The sequence below is a fragment of the Varanus komodoensis genome, unplaced genomic scaffold, assembly GCF_004798865.1.
Source record: "Varanus komodoensis strain SLA01 unplaced genomic scaffold, ASM479886v1 scaffold13_1, whole genome shotgun sequence".
Taxonomy (NCBI): Eukaryota; Metazoa; Chordata; class Lepidosauria; order Squamata; family Varanidae; genus Varanus; species Varanus komodoensis.
Window position 1 is genome coordinate 9020047 of NW_025335408.1, and position 26298 is coordinate 9046344.

A 26298-nucleotide genomic window follows, 5' to 3' on the forward strand; every position below is an offset into this window, starting at 1 on the left:
GATGGACCATAACTCTGTGATAGAGCATAGCATGGCAAACAGGGTTGGGCCTTCAGATGTTTTGGCCTACAACTCCCATGTCTTCCACAGCTGCCTCCCCATTGAGTGGCTACAGCTGCTGAGTGACATAGGCTAAAACATCTGGAAGGGTACAGGTAAGCCACCTCTGATATATATCAGGTCAGGTTCAATCCATGTCATCTTCAGTTTGAAGGATCAGGAAGCAGGTGATGGAGAATACAACTGTCTCAGACCACGAGAACTCTTGTCATCCAAAGAAGACAGCCACAGGGTTCAGACAATACAGTAACCCACATTTCATCAACAACCCATGGTTCAACAATTCACACATCACCCACAATCAAGAGCCCAGTCAATACGAACAAATATGGATAGATGGACAAACAATATGACCAGCCACATGTCAGCTTCCTACATTCCAAATGCTGTTCAACTTAACTGAATTCTGTAATCTTACATGCTAGAACTTCTCTCAATGGCAGGGCAGTCCCTTTATCTATCTATCCCTTTATGTCACCCCTCCCCCAACACACAAACGCAAAGAAGAATGGGCACCTCTTTGTACTACTGACAGCCCCTGATCCTGGAAGACATTTTTGGATAAGGGCAAATATGCCATGGTGTCCTTTCTATCTCACAACCTTACAAAGTCCGTGATTCTTAACACATGTTCTGGGCCTCTCCTGGGCTTGCCTGCAGCCATGTCTGCTCAGGACGGATTTTGATGGCTTTATCCAGATACTTTTCCTTTCAGCTTAATGACCACAACTGCATAACATGTCATAAGTGATTTGTCTTGTGTGGCAAGTGCTTTATTATACAGGAATCTTTTATCAAAAGATATTATATGCTTCATAGGTCCAGTTCTGGTGGACATTGGCACAATAATACAGAAACAGAATACAGCACAACTGTTGGCATAGGCCTGGGCCTGCTGTACCAATGACAAAATACTGAAGTATGCACTAAACTCTGGGTATTTATGAAGGGGTCAAGTAAACAGAAATATGGTGTTTGGTACTCCTTTGAATGGTGACAGCAGAGTCACTCTGTAGTAATGGCACCCAACAACACCCAGGATGTCCTTATACGTGCATGCCTTCATTCCTCTTGCAAGGACCTCAAGGCGTCTGACATCACTCTCCTGCCTGTTTCATCCTCACAGGCAGGTTTGACTGAAGTAGCCCAGAGTCACCCAGGGAGCTTCCTGAGCAAGTGGGAACCAGAACCTGAAGCTCCTGAGATCTAATCCGACCTGCTATACAGGCAGTCCCTGGCTTACAAATGAGTTCCATTCCTGAGAATGTCTTTCAGTCAAATGTGTATGTAAGTCACATCACATATATGTGGGTCATATTTGGCATGACAAAGTCAAATGTTTGTCTTAGTACTCATATCTATATATAAAGATATATATTTTATCTTTCTATGCATATAAACACTTAAGAAACACTTCCAAATATAGTTGGCCCTCCACATTCATGGGGGTTAGAGTGGCAGGACCCCTGCTAAAGTAGAAAAATAGTGAATATCTCTACCCTCCCCAAACCTTAACTCTTAATGTTGTTGACCATATGAGTACTGGATTGCTTCCTTCTCACCCCTTCCACTTCCTCTCTCTGTGGCGATGATGATTTTCTGCAGTAGGCTGAAAACTCCCAAAGTTTCTATGTTCCTTCCAACAAACCATTCGTCTTTACTCATTTTTTTAAAATAATAGGCTTTAAGGCAGTTCATTCATAAAAGCGGATGTCCATAACACAGACATTCATAAGCCGGGAACCGCCTACACCATACTTGCCTCCATGTCACAGATCCATGCATATCCAGTACTCATGTCTGGATACAGTTCTAGCAGATGCACGCCTTCCACAAAAACCACTAGCCTTCAAGGAGGTGCAGGACAAAAAGGCAGTTGTCAATTGGTTCTGGTGCCATGAAACAGAGGCAACCTCTCGTTCAGGAAGGGAAGTTCCGTCTTCCCTTGGAGGGACAGGCGACACTTCCTGGCATCATGCACTCTTGCTTCTAACATAATGAAGCTGCAGAAAATCACTCTTTTCAAAAGTGAAACAGGAACTCATTTTCATTGCAGAAGAGACTCTGCTCCCTCCTGGAAACAGAGGATGGAAGACAGATGAGACTGTACAGAGGGAGATGAGGAGAGCAACAGGACCATTCCTCTAGCTCTGTTGAAAGACTTATTTTTCCACTTTCCTCTCGTCTCCTTTTCCTTGGTTGTTATGACCTCTTATGGGGTAAGACTGCAGGCAGGGACTGTCTTGTTTAATAGATTTCATGTAAGTCATCTGGGGATCCTTTTTTGGCTGAAGAACATACTAAAAATAATTTAATAATAATATCTAGGTTAGTTTGGGGTTATTGTCCCATCCTCTCTGTTTACTATAGCCACAACTAGATATAACAGTGTATATAGGTGACCGCACATTAAGGCTCACCTTTCTCCTTATGATTTCATGTTTCACTCCTTGAAGAAAGCAGTCTTTGCAAATTCTGATATAAACTGATCCACTTTCCCCAGACTAATGTGCAGAACAGAACTTAGCTATCACCAGATTTCACACTTCCCGAACGTCATGCAGAATTCTTGGCTCAAAACTTGTGTCCAAATATATTTTCAAAATGTGTCTTTTGAATAGAGAGGGCTTGAGGGAAAATATGCGTAGAAATGTTGAGAGAAAATGCGAGTGTGAATTTGTGAATTTAATGCGAATGTGAATTTAACTGCTAATATTAAGATTAAAACAACAGATGAATGTGGGGATGGGTTGGAACAGACATATGGCTGCATATGTTGACACTGGTTTCACTGGAAATAAACTGACTCGTCCATCTCTCGGTTCATACACTCTGGTCTACATGGGAATGAGTAAATTTGCAGCACAATGAGATCATGTCTTAAGAACATTGGATGAAAAAGACTTGCTCAGACCAAAGGACTATCTACTCCCAACTGTACCCACAAGAAAAATATAACCCTAACATCCCCAGCCCATTTGTGTTCTCCAGCAACTGGTATTGTCTATTAGGGTTGAGTCCAACCTTTTTGGAATCCATCCTCTAGAATTTGTGGACAAAAAAAAAACTGAACCAAGTGGAAATCCACAGACACTTTCATTCCTCTGTTTGTGCAACCAGCGATCTTCCCCAGCTGCCATTTCTGGCAGCCAAACTTCTTTCCCACTCACTGCTGCTGGCAGCAGTGACATACAGTATGTGGAAAAGCGGTGTAGCAGGCGGGTGTGCTAGGACCATTTCTAGCTGCCAATCTGTCAGCGGCAGCAGCACATTTGGAAGAATGGTGCTCCTTACACAGTTCATGGGGTCTGTTTCATGGCAAGCACCCCACAACCCTGGACTTGCTTCCCAGAACCTCAGTCTCTGTGCCACCGCAAAGCAGACTGGAGTCCAGGAAGCTAAAAACTGGGAATCTGGTGGATTTTCTGCACAAAGCTGATTCGTCACACATTCCTACAGTCCTTAATATGACAGAAAGTAAGCTACAGCTACAATCTCCATGAATTTGTCCAGTGCTCCTTTTAAAGCCACCCAGACTGGTGGTCATCACTGCATCTAAGGACAGTAGTTCCTTTTGACTGTCCAGAATCTCCCACGGTTTAGTTTCATTAGATTACCTTGAATACCAGTTATATGAGAGAAGGATCAATATATATCCATATCCAGTTTCTCCACCACACATCCTTTATATGCTTATATTCATGTCCCTACTTACTTGCCCTTTTCTAAGCTAAATAAAGAACCGAGTGTTTTAACTTTCCCTTACAGAAGAGTTTCTTTGGTCCCTTGTCAGCACCTTTTTCTGCTCTGCAATATCAAACTCTAGGAAATCAAACAGTTCTGTATATACATGTTAAGGAGATGGGGAGGAGCACAAGAAAGCATTGCCACTTCTTTGGGCAACCATACTGTTATCGTCCTGTCAATTACACTCAATGCCCCAAGGGGAGGAACACATGTTGCTGAAACAACACCCTCCATGAACAAGGAGATGGTGTCAGGAGGCTTGTGGAAACCTCCAGGTCTGCAGTAGAACAATTTGGCAGGAGCCTCAGAAAGAACACCAGAGCACAACATTTTGATGTAGGACCCAATTTGTTTTTCTGTTTCTGCCCTGTGAATCTCTCTGAGGACATCATGTCTGTAGTTATGTCTGCCGGCTTTTCCTGTCTAGTTCTAGGATTAGACAGGAGGTTTTCAGCGGTGTGTATGTGTGTGTGTGTAATCTACAAATGCATTCTGATATATAAGTAAAGTTGAATAAACCAATAAAACTGCCTGTGTTTAGGCCTCCTTTTTCTTTTGCAACAGGCCCCTCAGGATATGCAGCTAAAATAACAGTTTGATTCTTGAGGTTTTTTTTAATTCACTCTGTGGGTTTGTTTATAAAGACTACATTTATTCTGCACATGAATTTGACATCATTTTGTTGTATCTGCAGGTATGAGTCTGGCAAACTGGATGCACACACACAATGTAAATACAAATGTGCAACGTAAGTGAAGGTTCTTTTCTGACCTGGGAATCAATATGAATCAACAGCTCACATGTTCAGCGGAGGTCCCACTGCAACAACATAGTGGGAATGCAGCAAAGCCCATCTCTTCAACTCAAGCAGCCTTCACTGGAAACCAGACTCACTATGCGGGCTTGCATGTGACATCCGTGCATGTATTTCTCTCCCATAACACACCCAAGAAAGATCGCACTGACTAGGTCTCTGTATGAGTGGACACCCAGATGTAGACCTAGTTCACATTGACTATTATGCCTTGGATCTAGAGTTAAGGTGTATGCAAGTGGGCTAGAAGGAATGCATTTCTCCACCCACTTCTCCCCAGGACAGCCCATCCAGGCTCCCTCAGATGCTACACAGTCAGTTTTGGAGTGCTGCTATGGTGTGGAATCTGGGTGGGGAAGAAGCTGCACCCCACCCTTCCTGTACCATAGTCTGCCTTGTTCAGTTGGGTTCCCGCACTCCCTAGATATGCCTTTTGGTGATCTGCAGAAACAGCTTGGGATAGAAATGGGAATAAAGTCCTTCTTGGCCAACTGAGTGGCACACCCCTAAGCTGGAGGCTATCACAGTCAGTGTGGTGGATCGAAGGGGTTACTATAGAATTGCCCAGGCTAGATGTATGAACTGAGGCTATCCTTTCACCTTCTCTTAATACCTTTTGGACTAACCCCGATTCTTCTGTCCAGAATCAATATCAAACCTATTCTAGTAGGAGAAAGTAGGCCCAGCTGGCATTTCTTTGAGAATGGTTTCTTTGTGAATTGTCAGAATTGTAATATATTTGCTCATTTGGCTTGTCTCTTATTAATATTAATAAGTTATTAAAATCTTGTCACAACTGCACTTATTTTATCCAGTTTTCTTTTCTCCTGGGTATCCAATGGAACCTTTCAACTCAAAAATGTGGTGGTCTGCTCCAGAATCTGTTAGAGACAGGGCATGTTTGAAATCATCAGGGCTTCTGTATACTTCCATCTGGCATTCCAGGTGGGCATAATCTTCTCTTATCTCTACACCTGTGGTAGGCCTAGTTCTTATTCAACTATATCTGGGCTGTGCCACATCTGACTGAAGCTGGTTAGGGGCTCATGCGAATGAATTTTCCTATGTACAAAAATGAATGCTGCACATCAAAAAGCATAACTGTGGGAAAATGGCCTGGAACCATTTCCCTTCACCTCTGATTCTCTGTATCTGTAGGATTTTTCTATAGAGGCTGAAAATGGTAAGAATGAACTACTGGTTACTGACTCAATATAAAATAAGCCATTGTTTTGCTTTTGCAGTTTGTAACAAATTGCACTGTAATATAGATTATTTAGCAACGTGTATGAGAATTTTAGGGATGCAGGTGGCGCAGTGGTTTAAACTGCTGTGCTGTTGGGCTGGTTGATTGAAAGGTTGCCGGTTCGAAACTGCACAATGGGGTGAGTTCCCATTGCTCCGTCCCAGCTCCTACCAACCTTGCAGCTTGAAAGCATGCAAATGCAAGTAGATAAAAAGGTACCACTTCAGTGGGAAGGTAAACAGCGTTCCGTGCACTTTGGTGTTTAGTCATGCCGGCCACATGACCACGGAGACTGTCTATGGACAAACGCTGGCTCCCTCAGCTAGGAAACAGAGATGAGCACCGCCCCCTAGAGTCAGACATGACTGGACTTTAATGTCAAGGGGAAACCTTTACTTTTACCTTTATGAGAATTTGAATGTTATTGTGTGTTTTTTTTTCCCCTAAAACTGCTCACATAAGAAATGAAGGTGAGCAGTTCAGCTGCATCTTCAAATGCCTGTATCATTTTATGTTCTGTTACATAAATAGTTGCACAATAGAATGGTAAAGGTCTGATAACCAAACAATGCAGGGGCTTGGATCAAGGTGAATAAGGGTGTTCACGTCCCCTACTTCACACAGCTCAATTCTTTATCTGAAAGCATCATCTATTAGAAAGGCTCTCCAGTGCCAGTCCAATGTAAAGACAATGACCTGGTCTATACATACGGCAAGTCACCAGGGCTGAGCTTCCTTGCCACGTTGCTTTTTAAAATTCAAGTTGGGGATCCTCAGCTTGACATAATTTGTGCATCTGATGGGTTGCTTGGGTGAATAAAAAGGCCTGCTTTAGGAGTGGAGGTAGCTAGTTAACTGTTCCAGAACCCCACCCTTCCCAGATTTGCATGAAGTGACCCATGAGGGATGTGCCCACCGTGGCCTGAATTTTCACAATGGCAGGAGGCACCATGACAAGAAACCCTGCAGGGAAAGACACACATGGTAACTGCACCATTTGTGCAAAATGGTGAAAAGAAGAACCACAATGAGGAGGAGGAGGAGGAGGAGGAGGAGGAGGAGGAGGAGGAGGTGGTGGCGGCTCCATAAACTTGCCCAAACACAGTCTACCGGCACCCAGGTCACCTTATCACGGCCCTTCTCATTATGGTGAAATGCACTGAATTTCATTTAAATTATGCAATTATCTTTAAATTTGCATCTATATACATCTACACATGTCAGTTTGGGTCTCTATAGAACTGCTGTACTTCCTCTTATTTAGAGATGTATAAATGGTCACCCTAACTGAAATCTTCTGTATTTAGGATTTGGTGCCATAGAAAAAATATCTCCACCTGTTATTTGCCCATGTTCAATGCTTCTCTTAAAGTTTCTTGTCTCTTTTAGGTTGCTAATAAATGCCAAAGTAGCACTATGCTTTAAGAAACAGAAAAGGCAAGAGGGAAACCAATCATAGGAGCCTATAATAGAATAGAGTGAATTGTCTTTAATATGTATCTTTTGAAACCAATAGCTGGTAAAATCTAATTTTATGGTGCATTTGGTCAACCTGTGTGGTTCATCAAAGTAGGCTATCACACTTTTCATTACGATGGATTTTTTTTAACACTGGCCAGCTAATTATATGGCCATTAATAGAATTTCCATGCAAGTTATCCCTAATCAAATCTCACACTTATAAGATACAAATAGATTGCTGCAGGGTTGCGGGGGGATCCCCCATGCTTCTTTTAATTATGACTCTATAACCACTTTTGGCACCTTATCCTGATGGATTAGCAACATTATATAATATGGCAAATCCAATATTACACTACAATCCCAATTTATTTTTAACTTTGTTCTCCATTAATTCTTGGCTATGACAATTTCACTTGTTTATTTTCTTATTAATCTCTCTCTTTTAATCTCCCCTCTTAAATAAACAATAATTTCCTGTTTTACATACACCCTATTCTTTGGCCTTTCCTCCAGGTCTCCTTAATGATGGCTTGTTTCAGGACTATTCTCCACTAAGGAATGAATAATACAGTTTGTGGGTCATGATATCAATCAACCACAGGGTTTGCTTTTTTAAAAAAATAGGGTTCCTGATCAATTTTCAAATATTTGCTTAGTGCGTGTTTTAATTTGCATAAATTCCTAGGTAGTGCATGTGAGGATCACTGGGTCTGGCAGGACTTGTGAGCCCTCCAGGAATTGTTTCAGTGAAAGATAGCATAAGTTGCTTACCCCTCTTCCTTCAAAGCTACCAGGAAGCATTCTAGACTTCCTCAGTGGGAGACCCACATTCACCCTTCTTTCCATTGGTTCTCTCTCCGGGTCTGTTCAAGAAAGAGCCCACCATCTTCTGGGTCATAGATTTTCTACCCCCTCCTGTGGCTTATTGACTCATTGCACTGGCAACTAGGCTAACATCCTGAGTCATGCCCACCAGCACCTACTATAAGCTATAAATGTGGAACCAATTGTAAAGAAGCATCTTAGCAAACTTCATATATATTTAAGAGAAAAACTGATAAGGAACTTCACTGTAATCACATTTGATTTCAAAAGAAGGAACTTCTCTAAAATAGCAAAAAGGGAGTTGAAAGGGGAAATGAAGAGGGTTAGATCCCCTTAAAATGCTTGGAGGTTGCACCGGCCGAACCATAGTGAGAGAACCTCATCTGGAATGCATATGAAAGGGAAGTTCTGCCTGGTTAATGGCAGTGTCAAGGAAAAAAGAGGGGCTCCTTCAGAAAAGGGAACACTTGCCCACACAAAAGGGAGCATGCGCTTGCATAGAGGAGATGCAAGCAAACAACAAGCATGCAAAGGCATTCTGAGCAGCATATTGCTAACATCACAGCAATGATAAAGAATCATTTAAATATCTCAGAAGCAGGAATGGCAGTTGGAGCTGCAGTTCGGGTGCTGGACTATAGCAGAGCAAGGGGGCTACTAAAGAAAGGAGACTGCAGTGGAATGGAATGAACCCTTTTATCTGTTGTCCCTGCAGAAGATATAGGACAGATACCTGTCCCTTAACGGATATTTTCAGGAAGGGGATGGTGAGAAAAGATGATATTCTTAGCCTTGTTGACAAATTAACCTTCAATAATTTCTGAGCCCAGATGGCATGTATCCTAGAGTTCTTAGAGAACTCTGAGATTGCTGGACTAACACACAGATTAAACAGGTCCCCAAGAACAGCCTGAAGAATCAGCCTCCTTCAGACAAAGGACTGAAGAATGGCTAATGTTACATTAATGTTTTTGAAAGGGATCTACGGAGCACCCAGGAAATTACAGGTCAATTAATGTCTTTTCTGGATGCATTTGTAGAAAGTATAATTTAAAGTAAAATTAGTAAGTATGTAGAAGAATAAGTTCTGTTAATAAAAAATCAAGAAAGGCAAGTCCTAGTCCTATCTCACTAATTCTTTGAAAACCTCAGTAAATATGTTGGCAGTGATGATCTGGTAGACATTGTTTATTTGGACTTCCCAATGGCTTTTGACGAAAGACTGCTCAGCAAATTTAGCAGGCATGAAGTAAGATGAGAAGTGCTCTTATGAATTAGTAAAACTAACTGTAAGTATAAACTGATGAAATCTGAACTAGCAATGACTGCTCAAGAATGAGGTCTTGGAATTGTCATGGATAGCCCAATGGAAATGTGAATCCAGTATGCAGGTTCTGTGAAATGCACGCACCTTGCTTGATATAATTAGGAAAACCATTCAAAATAAAACTGTCAATATCATCCTGCCCTTATAGAAATCTATGGTGCAACCACATTGAGAATACTGCAAGCTGGTCTGGCAACTGCACCTAGCAAAGGATATTGTAGATCTGGAAACAGCACAGAAAAGGTCCATCTAAATAGGGAGTAATTTCCCTATGAGAGAAGGTTACAACATCTGGAATTCTTTAGTTTAGGAAAAAGGAGAGTAAGACATGGTAGAGGTGGATGGAATTATGCATGGTGTGGAGAATGTACATAGGTAGGGAGACTTTTTTTCCTTCTTTCTTGCTACTAGAACCTGGAGTCATCACATGAAACTGATTGGTGGGGCATCCAGATGGACTGGTGGGGATCTAGAACAGATAAAATGAAGTACTTCTTCACATAGCCCATACTCGAACAATGGAATTTGCTTCCATATGATATACTGTGGCTTTAAAGGAGGATTTGATAAACTCACAGAGGAGAAGACTATCAATGTCTGGTAGTCCTGATTAGGGGTGGGGAGGAATCTACATTGGGGCTGGGAACCTGATGGACTCCAGTCTGCTTTGTCATGGCCCTGAGTCCCAGTTCCTGGTGAACACAGCCAGTATTCGCCCGGCACTCACCAGAAATGGAGCCCCATACACTGCACAATCCGCATCTCTCTATTGTGCCACATGCAGCAACTGTCTGTACTGCTACACCTGATGTGGAACAGGAATGCTGCTTGGGCAGTGGACATGTGGGGCTCCATGCCTAGCAACCCCCCCAGTGACCACTGCCCAAGCAGCGTTCTCTTCTGCACCACCTACAGGAGCCTTTGTGCTTTCTTATCAGATGTGGAAGGAAGTTGCTGGTTGTGCCACCTTCATTCCACAAGTGCTTGCAAATGTCATCTCAACTCAGCCGTCTTTGAAGGACTGGCCCAAGCACAAGAAGTCTTCTGTGGATGCTAGAAGGATGGGTTCCAGTGAGTCTTGCCCCAGTCCTAGTCCAGCTTGTGGATTCCCTAAAGGCAGCTGCTTCATTACTGCATGAACAGAACGCTAGAGCAGATGGGCCCTTACTGTGATGCATCAGGGCTCTTTGTTCTCAGGACATCTTGAACATATTTGTGTTGGAAAGGAATATGTTACTGGGTATTTTTGCTTTTCCCTTGTCACTCTATGTAGATGAAGAGAAGGATCCATGTTTTATTTGTCTGCTTTATAGTTGATTCACTAAGATAGGTCTTTGTTATTCTAATTTTTACATGTAGAGAACCAAAGTTTTTAAAAAGTCACTATATTTTGGCCCTATCCAAAGAACACTGATTTAGGTTAATAACACCAACAGCACCAGCGCCAGCCAAATTTTGCTGGGTGTGGGGAGAGAGAGATGTGCATGAAAGAAACCAAAACAGGAAACAGAAATATCAAAATATCAGTATATACATATATAAAATTACAATAAAAACCTTAGCAATGCTGATGTGATTGCTTCTCCTTCTTCTGTGTCAAATATTTCCTGTAGGAAAAGATAGTAAGAAAGTTATTTGAACTCCTGGGATTTGTGAGTCAGGGCTGATAACACTTGTAGCCCGAACCTTCCAGGCAGACACCCCTGGCCTACAGAAGCAAGAAACAGCAATGGAGTCTTAGCTGGTTTACTGATTGTTGGATATGCACAACATATGGATGGAGCATTTGCATCCCATATCCAGCTTGAGACACTTTTGTGTATATGTCCAAATATAGAGCACCACTCAAGCACACTGCCCAGGCACCTTTTTGGAGAACATGTGACTGGAGGAAGGAGACGTGTCAAAATCTGTCAACAGAGGCCATCAACTGCATTTTCAGCACAATATGGGAGTAAAATGTTCCCTTTTTAAGTACAGATATTGGATCAGCCCATAAACCTCTGTAACAGGAAGCTGTCAGGGATTCTCCACTTCCCTGGCCACCTGGGCAAAATCCTGTCCAGAAACTCTTTGGCCCTGGTCCAGCCTCTGTATTCAGCACACAACAACCCCAACACGTGACAGCAGCAGAAGACAAGTTCCAGCCAACCAAGATACGCCACTTCCAGGGCCATTTTGGCCCACTTGGACAGAAAATAACAAACGACTTCTATTCTAGCCTATACACAGTGCCTTTGCCTTCTACCAGCACAAGATACACAGGATGCCACAGCACTCTTGGGCAAGAGAAACTGGCAGCAGATGGAGCCTCCTGAGAGAGGAACAAAAGGCTGCTCCGTTCCTCAGGCTTTATTCCCCCCACCAGCCTAGGTCAGCTCACCTGCGGGGTGATGGTGCATCTCCGAGTCCCTGGGGCCAGCCATTGACTCCAGTTGTCTGTCATCAGCCAGTCATTGCTGTCATCTCCCACATCCTTGAGGCCATAGTTCCGATAGTTCTCACCCCATAACCCAAAGGGATGGTGATGCCTCTCAGAGACCCTAGGCACCAGATTCCAGCTAGGCTGGCACCTGGTTTTTCTAGCAATTTGTCAGTGCTGGGATTAACCCTTCCCCTGCCCTGTGGAGCCTCAAGAGTCGGTTCATGTTACAATCTCCATTTGAGTAATTCATCCAAAGTTCCACTGGTGTCTTGATAACAGTTGGGACTGAGACGGATGTAATTGGAAATTCGTTTACTGAGTTCAGTGGTGAGATGCTCACTGATGACAATGGGGTCAGGATTCACACTTATGCGATAATGAAGGAAGCAGTCATCATAAGGGTGTTACACTGTGAACGAGATTTGGCTGATGAGATAATCAAGGATGAGTGAGTAAATGAAAAACCTACTGGCTTCCCCAGGCCAAAGAAGAAAATGGTCAAGGGAAAGGTTGTCTTATTGCAGACAAGGAATGAAAGGAAAATGTAAAAGAGCAATAGATGGAGAGCATCATACAGCTTTCAGAAGAGTCCCTCATTTTTCTCTCCAGTGACACCAGCATTGCAGGCTACTACTTAATTTATTAAAATATTATACAAAGCGAGGACTTGTGTGTGAATGCAGTTGGAAAGCTGGTGGCTCTTATGTCAGTGGTTCATTATCATTGCAGCTTTTATTGTGAGCTTCTCTGGGAGCTATTGATGTTGCTGAGCGCTATCTGCAAAATAGCAGCACCGTGGATAGTTCCTACAAAGCTCAGATTAAAAGCTGCAAAAGATAAGAAATCTGTAGGAGTCACCAACACCCCCATGTATACATATTGTTGTAAGCCGCCCCGAGGCTTCGGCGAATGGGGCGGCATAAAAATGTTTTAATAAAATAAATAATAATAATAATAATAATAATATGCGTATTTCATCTATGCCACTTGGTTTCATTTATTACATTTCTGTTTGCTTAATAATCAAAGCTTTCTGTGTGGTTCACTATAAAACACACACACACATATATACACTACACTAGAAAAACAAAATGCAACATTTAAAGATGTAGCAAGTGCACATCTTTGAAACATACACATGTTTCTCCATCAACTGAAGTGTATTTGTGCACTTTTTTCAAATGCAGGCATGTTATTGAATGGATTTTGAGTGGTCCTTGGACCATATTGGAAACTTGAAAATGTGAGACTTTTTGGTCCAGAAGGTGAAAGCTAAGTTCTCCTGATAAAAATGCACTGAAATTAATTTCTCCCTCCAGCCTCCTTCAAGAGCTTCAGCTGCACACCTTCCCCGGGCAGTCTGTTTCCTTTTTCTATCCAGTAAGAGGAGCTAAACCCTTTTGCTTCCATGCCTGCTGCAGAATCAGTTCTCCAAGAATAAGCAAAGAAGTTCCACCACATGCCCTGTTCTCTCCCCACATTGGGCTTCTGACCCCTTCCCACCTCTTCTAAGCTTGTAAAGCCATGGTGTCCTGTTTCTTTAAAATTTACTAACTCTGCAGTTTATTTTCTGCATGGTTCTCTGTTCAATAAAAATGAAGCTTACCATGGGCGTTGGGCTTACCTGGGAATTGCTTTGAAACATACAAGGTTCACAGCATAACAAACCTTGCCAAATTCATTATTGTTACCTGACTCAACCAATGCAGGAAAAGCTCATATTAAGACAAAGTGAGCCACGAGCCTGCTCAAAAGCATCTTAATGCCCAGTTCTTAATCATTCTGCCCTCTAGGTGGAGAAAGACCCTAAAGACCAAAGATATCTGGCAATACACCAGGTGGTGCCGTCCCGAAGGTCAAGCAATCCTGTGATCATTTTCCTCTGCTTTTAGGAGGCCTGCACTTGAATGAATGTGTATGGACCATTTCTTCATACCTGCAGTTAAAACTGCAGCTGCAGTTCTCTTTCAAGCGCTTGCTAAGGACTTCCCAAGTCTTATTCCAGTGGCGTGCCAAGTTTGGAAAGCTTAGGCAGAAATTTTCTTATTGGCTGCCTACAAGAATGAAATAAGTGTGAAACAGAGTTGTCTGTATCCTACAGAGGTAGCTTTCTCTTGGACTATCACCAGAAATTAGTGGAAGTCCTGAAAGGCCTTCTTATTTGGGAGGCCTCTGGAAGAATTAATTTATTAGGAGCCCAAGATTTTTGTATCTCTCCTCTCCTCTCCTCTCCTTATCCATTTTATCCTCCCAGCAACAACCCTGTGAGGTAAGTTAGACTGAAGGACTGTGACTCGCCCAAACTCACTCAGGGAGTTTCACGGTCGAGTGGGAGTTAGAAGTAAGATTTCCCAAGTTCCAGACCAATGATCTAACTATTACACTACACTTTCTCCCATAAACTCCCAGAATATAAACTGGTTTGTTCAAAACAATATGTCAAACAGTCCTGTAAGCATTCTGAATGAGAAATATTAAACTGGCTTATTTCTCACTCACAATCAGCCCTTTTATAGGCAAAGTCTAATGAATCTCCAGTTTCTTAGTGTTCAATCTAGATTCATCTAGACAGTATCCAGATGCTGTCTAGGCAGTCATAAGAGAAGTCAGAACGCCAGCTGTGACCTTGGAAATGCGATCTGAGAACTTGAACTACAATCTTGGCACACCTTCTTGCCACCTTGGCAGTCCAGCCTGATTCCTTCCACTCTGTTGCAGGTCTGAAGAAAGCAGACCAGTATTGCAGCGGGCATTGGGCTTGTGTTCCAGGCCTGGGGAAAGAAGGCTGCAGTTCCACCATTGGTGCTTCATACTATCCCCGTCAAGAGCAGGAAAAAGCAGGTGACCTTCACCTTCACTCTCCTTCTGTCTGCAACAAGATGGAAGCAATCCTAGAAGGGACACACTAGAACGACCTACCTGAACTTTTTAAACCACAACTGTAGGAAACATGATACCTCCTATGAAAGGAGCAAGGACTCTCATGTCTGGCTTTGGTTTTTTTTAAAAAAACTCATAACATCCACATTCATTAATGCCTTCTGTATATAATATCTAAGGTGGCTAATAGAGAGAAGAATTTAAAGATACAATGGAACCATTTAATTTTAGAAGCCAGTAATATAAATAGAGATGATAAAATAGAAGATAATCTATGGTTGCCATGTTAAAACATATTAAGAAAAGCCATAATTTTTTTTGAAAAGCCAAATTGGATTGGCATGTCAAAGGTCCTTGTCCAGCATGATGTGGAGGAACATTGTTGTTTTTGCAACATGTTCCCTGAACTGTTTCTCCAGTTAAAATCATTCTGAATTAAAAGCACAGAGACTGCATGTTTTCTGCATCACACCCCTTTGCACTCTGACCAAATTCAAGGAACATAATACTGACCAGGACACAACCATTTCTGCAATCAATGGGGCTAATTCCTGAGTAAGCATGCATAGGATGGTGTTCTTAAAGATGTGCTGTAAGTGTTCAAAAGTCTAGCTTCTTTTACAGTTTCTTCTTCTTTTTATATGGCCTAGCCCACAATGTGACTGAGACTACAAGTGCTGTTAAATAAAAATAGGACAAAAATAATGTCAGTCTGAAAATGATGCCAGCTCCCCAATGAAATCACCTGACTGAAACCACAGCAAATAGGTGAATTTATATCTGTCACTTAATGGTTTATTGAGAAATTAAATTCTACAATCCTGATAACCCTGATAGATTTGCTTGATGCTCCTTTCCCCACCCCCTTCTTTGGGGCCAGGATGGAGACTTCGGAATGACATCGTAGGCAGAAATGTAGCCTTGAAAGTTTTGCAAAATGCAATTAAAAACATACATAATTACTAGCGAAGTCACTTAGCAAGAGAATGCGCACTGGCTCTGCTTTGGGAGCCCGCACTTGATTTCCTATGAAAATTAATCGGCTATCAAACAATCTTCAGCCGCTGAGGATGATTATAAAAAGGGAAGAAAATGCCCTTTGTGTAGGTGAAATGTGTCGTGGACTGTCATCGTAATATACCTCAGTGAAATGAAGGTTAATTCTGATGTACAACCTGCATGACAGTCATTATCAGTGAATCATGAAAATAAATTAAGCTACTGAAATAGATACGTTCTTCTCTCGTACACAGTGGGTATCCTGTGAGGAATGGACAGATGAACTTTACGGATTATTATTGGAAAATAGTGTGGAATTCAATTAATACACCTAAAGACACTTTTATAGAGGGCAGTCATAATTTAAATGACAGCAGGAAGTAATTTTGCTGGATATAAGTCAAATTTCCAGAATTTCATGTTCTACATTATTAATTTTAAAATATCTTAAAAGAAGAAGAGACCTTGTACAGATTCTTACAAGAAGAAGACCCTTTTGTTCAAAGTTTCCTTAAACTGAAATAATTTTACATAACTATTCTGGCCTTTTCTTTGCAAAATTAAGTTTTCCTCCTTATTGAGAATTAGAATGAAGTGGTAATGTGTCCCTTAAAGATTTCCCCATGTTTTTGCTGTATTTAATGCCTCCAGCTTTCTTCCCGATAATGAAATTGGTTCTCTAAATTTGCTCTGAAAAGCAAATAGATGATAATTTTTTTTTAATGTGGAAATTCTGGGAGGAAAATAAATTGAGGCACTAAGAATAGAGTAAATGGCAACCTTCAACAAGAAAGGTTAGATTTAATCCAAGCAGGCATCTGACAAGCTGCTGTACACGTTGAATCCATATCAGTGTGACCCTACCACAGACCTCCTTTATCCATTAATCTACACTTCTTTTAGCAGGGAGCGGAATTAGCTCAGTGACAGGGCATTGCCTGGTGATTAGCGTACATCATTCTATAGAGCAGAAAGAAAAGAATCACCCTCCTTCATTTAACTCAACTGTCCTACAAAATGGTGCTAATTCCCCCCCCCCCCCCCATCCACACACCGTCTTTCCCCAAAGCAACAAGTTCCTATTTGGACCGTGGCAATTCTTCTGTGTTTATACTGTGGGGAATGCATCTGCTGTGACTGGTCTTCAGAGAAAATAATTTAAACAAAACCAAACAAAAACACATACAAAGCCAACATATTTTGGCCAAGAAGCTAGATCCAGAAAAAGGAGCCACACCAAAAAGAGCCCTTTGAATTAAATGGACAGGCTTAAGCTGTTTGCATTAACATTCTTCTATTGTAATCTTTCAGGGGAAGCCAAAGCAAAAGAAAAAAAAGCAAAATTATAGTGACATGGTGAATGACAGTGGTTTAAATTATTCCTTATTGTTTATTTCGCAGTGAGGTTAGTGAAAGGTTGAGGGCTTTTATTCCTCTCACTCTTTTTCTTTCTTTGTGTGCTTTTCTTTTCTCTTTTCTTTTGGTGGAACCCATTTAAAAAATATTATTGATAAGCTTCATTTGTGGGCTAGCCTGCTTTTTATTGAAAGGGCATGTTGTAAAAGTGTGCCAAGGACAACAACAATATAGGGGAAAGGAAAAGGGGGAAGGGAGGAAGGAGCAAATGCAATTAAGGCATCGCTGAACTGCATGCTTCAATTCAGGCTGTTTGAAAGGGGAAAATAGGCGTTTTATAATTTACATCTAAGTAATTCCTTAAATACATAACAAGGATACACTGGAAAGATATTCTTTGGGAAAAGGACTGATGCTGAATTCACTGAAATGAAACTACTGTATAATATTATAACTGATCACACACGTGCTTTCTAATCAGTTCCATATTCTCCACCGTAGTGTTCCTTGCTAATCACAAAATGCTCTCCAATTTTAAAAAATATTTTCAGTACAAAGAAATGGGTGACCTCTGAATGTCAGTTCTGTAATAAACTTTACCAGTCAGAGCTCTCAATAACGAAGCATTTTAGATCCATTGCATCTTGGCCTCACTAAAGGGATATACGACTTGTTTGGATCAACAAATGTTAAATGTGCATGATTAGAAATGACATCTTGTGGCTGAACCGTGCTTACTCTTTATTTTGTTCAGGGTTCAAGTTCACACATTTTAAAGAAGGGCTCATAGAAAGCTTGCTTGTTTATACGTAATAAGACAAAAATATTTTCTGCATCCATGTTAAGGACTGTGCACTGTGTTTGTCATGTAGCAATGCATATTAGCTGAGTCAGAGGATGGTTGATATATACTTATACTTTTTGCAGTTCCAACTTCGCTTTGCTTTCCAGTGACTTGACTAGGTGTGAGACCTCAGGTTGGATTGGATCTCTGGCTATTTCACTGCAGTGGCTGCATTCTCCCAGATGGAACTGTTGCCCTAGCAAAGGACCGCAGTCAACTAACTATTTAGGAAGGCCGGTGGAGTCTGGTTTTTCTGCTGAATGCTGACTGCCCTTCTGCAATAGTTGGAATCTATTTCTACTGTCACATGCACTTGCACAGCCAAGGGAGAGGAGAAGCTGCAGGAACATCATCCTTAAAGTCAGGTTACGGGAAAGCTGCATTCTCAGGACCTTTTCACCCCTGACATGGAGTAAACTATGGAGAGGGGTGTACAGATTTTGTTAAACCCTTTCCATCTGTGTTTCCCAGATTGACAGGGTTATTTCTTTCCATCACCTTTCCATGGATGGAATCGGAGTTTTTGTATGAGAATGGTACATGCACACATGTACCAATGTGCACTTGCAAAAGTATGTGCTCCTGCCCACACACATGCAGAAGTAAAGAAAAAAAATATCCTTAAGTCCATGATTTGGTATCACTAGAAAAATTGAGTCTACTGAGGAATCCACAGTCAGGTTCACAGACATCTCATTTCCCTGGAATCCACTGTAGGTTTATCCAGCTCCTGGAACTCTGGAAGGTCAGTAAATGAACAGGCCAGACCAGCTGGGCTTCTCAAAGAAGTATGAATAGGGATGTAGAAATCAGCAAACTGAACTTCATGAAATTTTCTGAGATCAACCTGAAAGTTCATGCCCATCTGAGAATGTAAGGTGGTTCTGAACCAAACTTGGGCTGCACACAGTTAAACTGGAGAAAAAGAAACTTCAGTGTAATTATCTGCATGTTGGGACTTACTCTTGTCCCACTTTCTAGGCGCGGGGTGGCACTGATTCTTCAGATGAGGACCGTGAGGCCTAGGAAATGAGGTCTGCAGACACAGAAATGACATAGGAAGGAAAGTGTATCTCAAGGTAACCAACTCCAGGAGTTCAGGCAGACCCTGGAAACTGACAGGGTTTGGCATTGCTGGGATGGGACATGGGAGTCTGGCCCAATCCCTAACCCTATGATGCAGCATCAAGAGAGACAGACTAGACAACTAGAGGGTCTCCACCAGTGAGGCACACCTAAGAGTTACTGAAAAAGAGGGTTCTTGGAAATAGCTTCTAGTTTAGGTTCAACAAACTGCTCTGTGCATGTTCAGAGGCTCTTCCTCTGAGGACTCTTGATTTGCTGGAAATAAAATACTTTTTGCCAAAGAACTGTCTGTTGATTGAACAAAAGAAGGAAGATACCTTGCTCCTGACAGTGAAGTGCAACTTACAGATTCAAGTTTTTCCAGTTAATTTTAGATGCTGTGATAGAAATTAGGATTAAAGGAATGCTGGGCACCAGACAATCAAGCCTTTCCAAGTCTTAACCAGCACCTGGAGCTAAACTACAACTCTGATATGAAGTGTTCTGCAGTGCTTGCTCTAGAAGAAACCTGAAACCTCTAAGGTTGCTTCTGAAAAACATAACAAACATTGTTAAGAATATAACCTAGACGGCAAGATTGTCTTATGTAATGATACTGAAGGTCCTGGAATTATTTTCATATGGGCTGGCATTATTAACAGAGGACTATTTAGTCACTGTCTTATCTCTCTGTCTCTTCTTCAGCCAATTTTGCTATCTACTTATCTTATGTACTATTTAATGTGTGTTCAAGAACATGCCAGTCACTGAACAGAACACAGAATTTCTGATGAGTGGATATATGAACTAAAGATGTTTCCATTAAAATCCACCTCCATTAAAATCAATTGGGGGTCCTTACTTTAACAGAATCAAAAGAACTTTAAAGGAATGAGTTCAAGTGGAGAGGGATGGGAGGAAAGTGTTTGATAAATAAATAGCAACCATGAATAAGAAGTGTTAAAAATGCTCCCTTGTGGTTGAATCCCTCCCATGTTACTTTAGTAGTGTATGAATTTATATTGGGCTACACTGAACATACAAGTCCTTTTTCATACCAGCACTGGCCTACCTCAAATAAACCTGACATTGGCAAGGGAATAAATGCTTAGGAAGTTATTTCCATTTCAAGGTTAAGTACCAGTGGAATCCCCACTTTCTGTAAAACACATTGCAATGCAATATGATCATAATCAACATTGTTTCTATACCATCCAATAGCCAACATTGGAGGATTCTCAAAAATGAATTAAAAATTACCACAAAAAATACAGCATGACAAAAATATAAAATGTTTAAGAAACAAAATGGAAAACCAGCTTAAGACCACTAAAAACCAGTACAATAACATTTCCCAATGAACCATGAAATTCCGCAATTAACCTGTACACATTTCATTTCATTTCTAATAGCCAAAGCTGTGTGGGTGGCTCACAAATATTCACAAAATCACAAAGCACAAGATAATAAAATAAATAAATAAGCATAACTTAAAGGCTGTTCTTGCTCCATGTCCCCCCACCAAGGAGATAAAGAGTACAGGTTTCTAACTACAGTCTTTAGTATGTGGCTTTGTGCTACCAAAGAGGAGCATTGCAGAAGTCATTAACAAAAGACACCATGAAAGTTTGAATGCTAGCTATTAGAAATATGGCATATGTTGGCTCCAAACAGAAATTTTCTCCTCCTTTCCTAACCAGAAGGAGTTAGCTCCACCCTCAGGGAATCTGTGGTCTAGCTGGCAGGAGCATCAGATGCTACTCAAATGGTCTGCTCTTTTGATCTGATGCAGGACTATGGGACTGATCATGTAACATCTGCCCCCCTCAGAGTCTGTCCAGCATGTTTTCACCAGCCCCTTAGCTTATCTCAGAGCATGGTGGCCTTGGCATTCCTGCTCAGAATTCCAACCCTGCCTCTTCTTCCAGTGCTGATTCAGATCCTGAGGCAAGAACCTTGGAATGCTGCATTCTGTGAGACTCTTTCTGCATGGCATTTCAGCATGTGTTGCTGTTATGTGCCATCAAGACATTTCTGACTTATGGTGACCCCATGAGTGAAAGACCTCCAAAATGTCATTTCCAGGACAGTCTTGCTCAGCTGTGGAAAATTCTGGGCTGTGGTTTCCTTTATGGAATGCATGTCAGCTTCCAATATACAAAATTTAAAACAATGTCTAGAAAATATCAGGCCTGTTAAAGCCAGCTGACATAAATGCTTCATCATAGGCCATTAAATGCTGCAAGTCAAGAGCAGTCTTACCCAGAGCCAAAAAGATGAGATCCAGTGTAGTATTGGACTGGAATCTGGAAAAATGGGTTCTAGTCTCCACTTGGTAACAAAGGTCTCTGGCCAACTTTAGGTCAGTCCCTGACCCTCAGCCTAACCTACTTCACCAAGTTGTTGTGAGGACACGGTTGAAAAGTGGAGGATTATGTAAGCTGCCTTGGGTTCCTTGAAGGAAAAAAGACAGGATAAAAATATAATAAATGAATAAGTGCCAGATAGGTCTCAGTGTCTTTTGCACTGTAGCTTATTTGTTGTTCCGTCTCCAACTCAACCTTTGTACCAATTTTTAGGATTGTAGAGAGGAACATTTCAATCATACTTGAGAAATATTGTGCCAGACTAGGATCTTTTTAATATAACATGAAAAAATAAACCAATTCGTTCCTTAAGCAAATTGCAAAACTTATGCAAATGTTGTACACTTCCTTTACCAGCAAGAAATCTGGAGTGTTCAAAAAACGCAACAACATTCTACCCAGAGTTGAAAATTGTTAGTCTTCAGGTCTGATTGGAATAACAGAAAGAGGGAATGTTTCTATCATGCTGCACCTAATGTTCAGAAAACCTTTAAAATGCTTCTTGCTTGTCTCAGATATATCTGTGTGGCCAGGCAGATTCATTGCACTGCTTTAAGAATGTTAGAGTATATGTATATGTGATGATGGAGTTCCCGAAGATCCCTGACTTAGAACATAGCAGTTTTGTACATAATCATGGTGAGTTTTTTTGGGAGGGGGTCTTTTGCATTTCCCTTCCAGCAGCTATCTGAATACTTGGATACCTGGAATTGAACATAGCTTGATAGTGTGGTTCTGGGAAATACTGTGGCAGAAAAAAGGAGAAGTCTGAGGAATGCGCAGCACCTCTAGATTGCGGCTAAGGACCACAGTCAGTGGATCCAATGCAGTGATTCAGTTGCAGACACAAAGTTTGTAGAACTGGCATCTGGCAGCCGGATTCTCAGGTTCAGCGCTGGAGAGCTGGCTGACACAGGATAGCATGGGGTAGTCCCTGTGCACGCACCTCAAAGACCCACAGACCTTTGGATCACAGCCATTGTGTATAAGTTGCTTGGTCGGACAAGAAAAAGCAGTTGGGTAATTCATAGATATTCTTTGGTTTTACACGCTAAGCAAAGTAGCAAAATTAACGCACTAGAGCCACCTTCTGACTGCAGTGATACGGCTGCCTTCTGAATGGACACTGTTAAGATGCTGAGCGGCCGGGTGGATTTTGTACACATTCAGTGCTTCACTTATTGCTTGCTTGTTTCCTCCCACTGGTTCGGCTCATTTTGCTGCTCTTATTTACAGATATTATTTTGCCTTGACCCCTTCCCCTGGCCTTCCATCATGCCAAAGGATGTTATATTTTGTGGGCATGATTTCCCCTTCCCCTTGGGTATAGGAGGGGGTAGGTGGGATAAAAGGATAGCTTATGCTCTACGGAAGATTTCAAGCAAGCCTCATGGCCTATTGACAAGGAAACAACATGAAGGGGAAGGTCTAGAAAACATTTCTAAGCATTTAAGAAGCATAAGCAATTGCTGTTGAAAATTTCCTTCTGTTTGGACTCGAAATGCATGGGCCCTGATTTAGAGTCAGGTGCACTCTGGATTGACCAGTGTGTATGTTTCTGTACCCCAGTGACTCTCTCTGTCTCTCATCTATGTCTATGCTTATCCACACATAGTATTTTTTATCAAATACAGGACGCAATCCATGCTGGAGGCTTGATTCCATATGCATATTGCTTTTTCTGGCTGTGTTTGGCTGTAATCTAGCACACTGTTGAACATATACAATGACTCTTGAGAGAGAGAGAGAGAGAGAGAGAGAGAGAGAGAGAGAGAGAGAGAGATGTCTGTCCAAATGGAAGCAAAGAGTTCTTCTTCAGTCTTCCCCAACCTGGTGCCCTCCAGATAGAGAGGTACAGGTGCTATAAAATCTGTTCCTTCTTTCTTTTAGGGACTTTCAGACACCTTTTGTTCCACTAGTATCTCAGTAACAAAATCAGGTTTTATATTATATGAACATATAATTAAACATATATTAAAAATATATGTTCATATACATTGTGCATAGTCAGAGCTGTGCAAATCTGCACTCCCAAACATGTGCAAATCCCTCTAAAATATGCAAATCTACCTCCCCAAAAAAGTATTTTCAAGCTTTAGTCTATAGGGAAAATGCATAGGTTTAGTCTATCTGATATATTTTTATATGATTACATCTGTACAAAATTTAATAAAATGAAAAGAGTGGTGCTTTTGTTGTGCTGAATCTGCACAACTCAGGAAAAGCTGGCTGCTGAAGAATCTACAGGAGGATTGTTAAAAATGTGAACTATTTTGACTGTGTTGTGACTTTGATGCCACCCTTCAGGAGCTTTGGTCTTTAATGCCTATCCATCTCAGCCAGCATGGCCAATAGTCAGGAATGTGAGGAGTTGTTAACCAAACTATCTGGAGAGTACCAGGTGGGTGAAAGGCTGCAGTAAAAGACAAACTGCCTCAAAACCTATCTGTATGCAATCAGTTCCGATCCTTGGCAAGAGCGATCTCTCCCTTGCCTGGCATCCTGCTGGGTAGGAAGGGAGAAGAGGCATTCAAGGGGGTGGGAGAAAGAGAGAAAAGGTAGTAAAGGAAAAACAGGACCCACCACTTTTGGTTCTTGCTGTGCCCGCCAGTGACGTATAGCTCTGGACAGATCACCTATGAGGAATGCAACCCTCAACAGAATGAACGTTGCTTACCCAAGAGGTGATTGATGATGGATAGATACAAGAGAGAGATAGAGAGAGGGAGAGGGGGAGAGGGAATTGATCATAGCTCATATGAAAGCAAGTCCCACTGAAATCAATGAAGCATGCTTTCCCATAAATTCCTGCATTCAGCCATGGCTTCTTTCATCTTTCAAAATCAGAGCTACACATGCATGGGACAAAAAGCTCCTCATGCAGCCCTTGGGGCTGTATGGCCTGCTTGCTAGAAGGAGTTGTGAATGCGCCCATGAGTGGTGCAGTCAGTTAGATGGCCCCGCACACCTGCTTCAAGGGGAGTGGGTCCTGGTCCTGTCTTCCTACCCATTCCCACTCTGGAGATCTTTGGGGAGTGAGCTGCTTGCATCAACAACTGAAGAACATTGAGGCATATGGAAATGTCTGTCTGGGACTGTTCTGAAGGCCAGGGTACTAAATAATCTAGCTGTAGAATTTCAAGAAGGAAAGAAAAACAGACAGAGAGATTTGTAAGTTTAAAATCATAATCATTCTGACAATCTTAAAATAATTATCATCATGCATGCTGATCCTGCTCTTTACTTATAGTGAGTCAAATGTTATTTTAATATGTCACTCCTCTCCTGAAATTAATTAACATGCAGCTCCTCCTCTTGCCACTCAATAAAGTTTGCAAGACTTTATCCATGGCCAAGACCAAAAGCAGGCATGGACTGGTACCTGTTGAAGGCCCACAAACCAGCAGGGCCTGAGAGACAAGAACTGCCCTGGACAACCTGCTTCTTCAGCTGCCTCTTGCTCCAATTTGCAATCATAGCATTGGGAAGGTGCTCCTGCTAATTCACTCTCTGGCTCTTCGACCGTCAAGCAAACCCATATAACAATGGTGAGGAAGAAGGTGAGGAGCAAGAGCTGCTAGTGGCAATGGCCAGAAGATCTGCTGAAGAAGGCAGCTCATTGAGGGTGTCTTGTTGGTTCTGCCACAGCTTTGATACCATAAGTATAGCTGGCTGGGTAGATTTCAGGGTTCTCAAGAGAAGAATATATAAAGAAGTTCCCTCACGGTTTTCTGCTGCCTGTACCTAGAATATATGCACACATTCACACATATAGGCTTTCAATGTACATTCCAGTGTGCATACATGCACAGGAGAGAATAAAATACATTAGTTCTGGTTCTGTAAATATGAAAGTATTTCCATACCATCAAGAGTATTGATAGGGGTTACGGGTGAGTGAATTACTTTACAAAGGTAGTCTTATTCCACAAATTATCTTGAATACACTTTGTACTATTTCAACGGCACATATAATTTGATATCACAACAGCACACAAGGTACATATTCATGAATTAGAATAGTTGGAGACAGGGCTGATTAAAACTATTCCAAAAATAGTTTTCCTCAAACTTGTTGCTTTGTATAACACAAAGAGTGACATTTTGGGTATTTTAGGGTTTGTATTTTTGTATGTTCTGAACACAAAGTATTATAAAATATTCTAAATTCAATTTGAGGTATTTTTAAATATTTTGAAGTCACAATGCTGCAAATATAAGGGGCTGTATTTCAGGAAACAATAGGTTCACAATGCTATAGCTAATCATGGAAGAAACAGAATTCAGAAGTAACTTTTACAGAGGAACTTATTGCTCAGTTTACTTTCTATGAGCATTTCCTCAATTCTTCCCATCAAGAAACTGGGACCAGGAGGAAGGAAACTAGATCTCTCCCTCCTCCACTTCAGATATCTGCAAAGGTTCTTTCTATACCCTATGTATGAAGTTTGGGGTGGAGCAGGCCATAAAACTCAGTTGGACAGGAGGTTTGAGGGAGGGGGAAGAATACGATACTATATAATTAATAAAAAGATGCAGTTATGTTTGAGGAAATAAAAAAGAGACTGAAAAGTAATTAACAAACTGAGTGGAAAAAATAACATCCTCTAAAATTTTATAGAATGTAAATTTATAACCATCTGGCCATAAATTGCTAATGTTGATGAGTAGCAAGTGAAGTTTCTGTGTGCACAGCCAGGCTCAGGAATCCTTGGGAGTGGTGAACTTGGCGTGACTTTTTGTTTATTTGCCCTGGCCTGGATTTTTTTTTCCACGTTACATGACCTGCTCTGTGAAAGGGGCCCTTGTGTTACAATGTGAAATCTGTTACAAATATTTACCATTGGGGAATGCAGAAGCATGGAAGAGTGCCAGCCAGA